Source organism: Lactuca virosa, chromosome 8, assembly GCF_052849685.1.
Source record: "Lactuca virosa cultivar CGN04683 chromosome 8, Lactuca_virosa_CGN04683_v6, whole genome shotgun sequence".
NCBI lineage: Eukaryota > Viridiplantae > Streptophyta > Magnoliopsida > Asterales > Asteraceae > Lactuca > Lactuca virosa.
In genome coordinates this window covers 316269440-316274883 of record NC_136433.1, presented here as the reverse complement: position 1 = coordinate 316274883, position 5444 = coordinate 316269440, and positions in this window count along the sequence as shown.

The window sequence follows — 5444 nt, the reverse complement described above, 5'->3', positions numbered from 1 at the left end:
GTTAAACAAATAACGAATGGATAATCAAACATCTTTCATAAGAAAATATAGGATTTTCTTGGGAAATACTTTTCAAATGATCAAAGAAACATTTCTTTCACCAGAACTAAACGCTTATGAACTCACCAGCTTTATGCTGATATTTTAAAACTGCTTGTATTCTCAGGGCAACAATAGACAGGTACTCTTGTCAACTTTTGGAGAAGGCGGAGCATTTTGGAGTCACGTCTTTTACTTTTGTTATATACTGTTATGTATAAACCATGCTTTCAAATAACGTAAATATTCTTATTACAATGTAATGGTTGTGTTTACTTCGCTTACTATGATACAACTGTTGTGATACTACGCATGACGTCCTCCGCCCCGGAACGTTTCCGCCATCGGTTTCGGGGTGTGACAGTATCACAAGAAGAGCAGAACAGAAGTATTTAAAGGTTGAACACTGCGGTCAAACCTGGAGAGTTATGTAATCATATCTGGAATCAATATAGCATGATCAACTATATTCATTTGAGATGTGACCGACATGTGTTTGGGAGTGATGTAGTGTTGCAACAGTCTTAAAACTTATCTAACTCTATTCAAGGGATTTCTAGATCAGAACATGAAAGTTAAAATACTATAGGAGTATTTTATGATACTACTAGACAACAACAAGTTTAAAACATACCAAGTACATTACATTAAAATACTATAGGAGTATTTTAGGCACTATAAATTGTTGGGTTTTGAGCATTCTAACACTCCTATGGTGTACATGCAACCCTAGAAACCTTGGATCTATGTTTTATCTATGATACATGCAAATTTGATTTTCGAAGGTTCATAACCTATCTAGCATACATGGGGAACTTTTAAACATAAAAGATAGTAAGAAATACATACCTTGTAGTGGCTTGGATTGTTTGAGAACCTTGTGAGCCTAGCACCACAAGTGTGATGCCTCAAATGTCTCACAAAACACCAATTGCACTTGGAATAACTTAGAGAGAAATGGAACACTTCTAAAATCGGCTAGCCCTCACTTGTTTCTCTTAGTTGCCGATTTTGGTGAATAACATGATGCTTATATATTGTGTTACAATTAGGGTTACACCATGTAAACCCTAATTGTCATGACTTTTCATTTCCATGACCCATGGGTTCTAAAACCACCATGGAGCATCCATGGAGCATCCTATGGGTTTTAGCCCAACTTGATAATCCATGGAGCATTAGCCTACTATACAAGTATGAGTGATTTACACAATCAACCCATATATTTAATTAGTCTTCTTTTGATCACTTAATTAATTCCAAATTAATTCTTGATGAATACTAATTAAATAATATTATTAATATATTAGAACTAATAATATATTAATAAACCTTAAGTGTTATTTCTCTCATTTTAGTCTATCCAAATGCATGATGCCATGCAACCCAAATGGACCATGTCGGGTCGGGTCAAGTACATACCAAATATAGTTATGGACTTAGATACTATATCCAACAGCCTCCCACTTGGATAAGTCTAGTAACTATAGTTGCAGATATGACTTCAGAACCCAATCAGCAATCGTAGCTCTTTCAAGGTCTCGCAGAACTGAGATGATGATGATACGCCATTTAAGATAAGTGATCATATAATCCTCTGATCTCCAGATATCAGCCGGACAAATACATGGAACATGGTCTTACTTATTGTCCAGCATTTGTTTCTCGATCTCTGATCTGTTTGACATAGAACTAAATTGAACACATCAATTAGGTTCTGACTGGGCCCGGTACATAGGTCAAAACAAAATCATCGAGGGCCCCATATATTTCTTCTAATCCTAGAAGGAACAGATAAACTTTGACTCATATGCTTGTACTGACTACTTATTGAATTATGCACAAAAGCACGTTATATAACATCGAGTTGCCAATGCGTTTTCGTACATTCAATGTATAACCAACTCATAGTCAACAACTCATATCTCTAGGTTTGAAGATTTATATGATATTAAAGTCTCACGATCACTCGAGATAAATTCCATGAAGTGATACAAGTGAGCGTGGGTTGAATCCAATACTCAGAACTTATGAGCACTCATGAATGTTGCAGCAACCATTGTTATGTCTAATACACCTTAGACAATCTACAAACCCAATTCAAGACAGTCTTAATTCAATACCTACTTCCAAAGTATGACTGACTGTGGAGAGTTTGAATAATATAATTATCCTGGAAGTCAAAACATGCAAAATTGAAACAATAGTAAACGATTAACATAAGATAGTAACACTTTACTCATAAATAAACAACAACTTTTATTTAATCATCAAATGTCAATTACATTTTACAAGTTTCAAAACTATCTAATTATTAAAACTAATATCATCCTTCAGCCCGATGCGCCTCGCATGCTGTAAATGCTTAACCCTACTCAGTCCCTTCGTGAGGGGATCTGCTGGGTTCTTATCTGATGATACCCTCTTTGCCACGAGGAGTCCTTCTTCTATTCGATGTCTAATGAAATGGTATTTTTTGTCAATGTGTCTGGATCTCCCATGATCCCTTGGTTCCTTAGCTAAGGCAACCGCACTTTCATTGTCACAGAAAATTTCCATTGGCTCTTTTATAGCTGGTACAACTCCAAGGTCTCCAATGAAGTTCTTTATCCATACCGTGTAACACCGTAAATTTTCAAATAAAATTTGACCCCCAACTCGCCGAGTTATCGCACAATCAAACCCATCGAGACAAACCCCCATCGACTCGTCGAGTCGGCTCCTTGACTCGGCGAGTCCATTCGGACTCATATCTCATCCAGACGTTTTCAAGGCAGAGAACCTTCCCAAATTCTAGATCTGCACTCCTAAGGCTCATTAATCACATAAAGTCACGGGCTTTACGTTCATACATGGCATTTTGAGCTTAAAATGCCAAAACACACCTCAAAAAGGGTTTTTCACTTAAGATCACTATTATGGTTGGATAAAGTAGGGACTTTTGGACTCTAGGGACCTCACATGGTCCAGATCTGAAGTTCAATCCCTCTCAATGAACATAAAACACTCAAGGTCCTCATATTTGGGTGGAAAAACCCTAGATTCATAAATCCATGAGATCTATACAAAAGAATGAGAAAGGTGCAAGCTTTATACCTTTCCCAGAAGCTCTGAAGAGGAACAATCTCAGATCTAGCAGCACCTTCTTGTCCCTTGGCTTGGAATTCTTCTCTCCTCTTCACAAGATGCATCAAACACTCACAATTAGCCAAGCACTCCTTCTCAAAGCTCAAAGGTCGTCTAGGGTTTGTTCTCAGGGGAGTGTAGCCGCAAATGAGGCTATAAGTGCCTTTAAATAGGCCCCAACCGCCGGAAATTAGGGTTTTTCTGCCCAGCACCTACTCGGCGAGTCATCTCTCTGACTCGTCGAGTTCACTCATTAAATCCACATGGCCAACCCGACCCTACTCGGCGAGTCGGACTCATAACTCGTCGATTCACTCCATACATCTCAAAGATAAACACACATAAATGCATCTGCAAGTCCGAATGTTACAATTCTCCCCCACTTGAATTAGATTTCGCCCTCGAAATCGCTTCTCGACGTCACATAGATCGAACCCAAAATCCCAAAAAGTACCATCGAAAGGATCTCATACCACAAAACTAACTTCCTCCATAGACACCTGAAACCAAATAGGAACTCCCAAACCCGGAAGAGGACATACCCTTCTGCCGCTACGATACTCCTTTTTGACTTACCAGAATTTGAAAACTCTAGTGGCCTGTCTCACTGCCCGACCGCTCTCTCAAGCTATCATCATGTTATTCGCTCCTCGAATAACGGACCCTGCAAACTCATTGCCCCTCTAATTCTCTCGTAACGACTGATAGAAACAAGTCAAAGCCCAAAAATTTGCCACCGATCACTCATACCTGACATACTAACAATCCATATCATACTCCAAGGAATTAAAGGGTCACATTACACCAGAGACCCATCCAATATACTGCAATCGAAATCCCATATGAACAATGAACTCTCAATACCCCGCCCTCAAACACAAGAAAATAATCATGCTTGCTCAGAAGCACCCTCTGACATCTAATAATCATAAGCCCCAGCTCCCTCTCGGATATCCCCTTCAACACTGAGCACCAGGTCAACTCCCGACCCAGCTGTTGAAACTCCAAAGGTTACCCGTTTCATACCCCAAACGTCTTACTGACTTCCTTTTCACAACAACCAGCTTGGCCCATTGTGACGCACAAGTCACGAAGTTCGCTTTACCCCAAGCGAATACTACAATCCCAACTGCAATCGACTCACCCTCGACCTCTACCGCCTTCTAGTACTACTCATTAGTTACATGCGTCTCACGCTCCTTCCCATATGAATGAACTGACCCACCTAGGTCTAAGACTTCAGATGACACACAATACCCCTCAAAATGGAACCCATCTCTGGATCCGAAATCTCATTCGCCTACCCAATTCACCACCAAAGCTAAACTCAACTCGAGAGTTTGGTCCGACACAGAATTGGAACCACGAGTCCCAAGCGAATACTACAATCCCAACTGAAATCGACTCACCCGCAACCCACGCGTACATCACTTCCCTAATTCATTTCGATTGCGATAACCACGACTTAACTCGAAATATAACGATTCCCGACAATTATGGAGACCCCAGTCGCGCACCTGGTCCGACCACCAGGTTCCCGAAACTCAAAGAATAAGGCTACCCAAGCCTAAAGCTCTTCTGCGTCATGATCTGACTAGCGAATAATACGGCTCCCCATAGTATCATAAAATTCCCTTTCACAATCCCGCAAAGGCTACGGCTCCCCGCAGGCCTACGACACTCTCTCACTGACTCATGGATGCTATGGCTCCCCGCAGTATCACAATACTCTCTCGCTGACTGGCGAATACTACGGCTCCCCGCAGTATCACAACACTCTTTCTTACTGACTCGCCATGGGCTCACTCCATGGTTTTCCCTTTATAATTCGAAGTGATTACTCCCACTCGGATCCACTCACCCTCTTATCCCCCCATAATCTCCTCCTCGAGTCATCACCCCACCGAGTTCACTATCGAATACTCCACGGCTCAACATAGATAGGTACACACACCCACCCAGGTTATGCATCTCCACTCCTGGCGACAACCGTCGTGTCCAACACTTTTTCTCGCTGCTATTCACATTCTTGGATCTCCCATTTGATGACCATTAGCTGAAGGGCTCTCGCTGGAATCGTAGTCACTGGATACGCCACTTGCCATCTCATAACTCAAGCCTCAAAGTAATCCGAAATTCAGGGCACTCTACTCGGATACCTCGGTACACCATCACAGAACCTCACGATGTCTGGCCTCAACCGCTGATCTCCTACTTATGGCATCATACCCAGATACCGCAAGGCATCCTTTCAGAATCTCACAACTTATCTTCCTCTC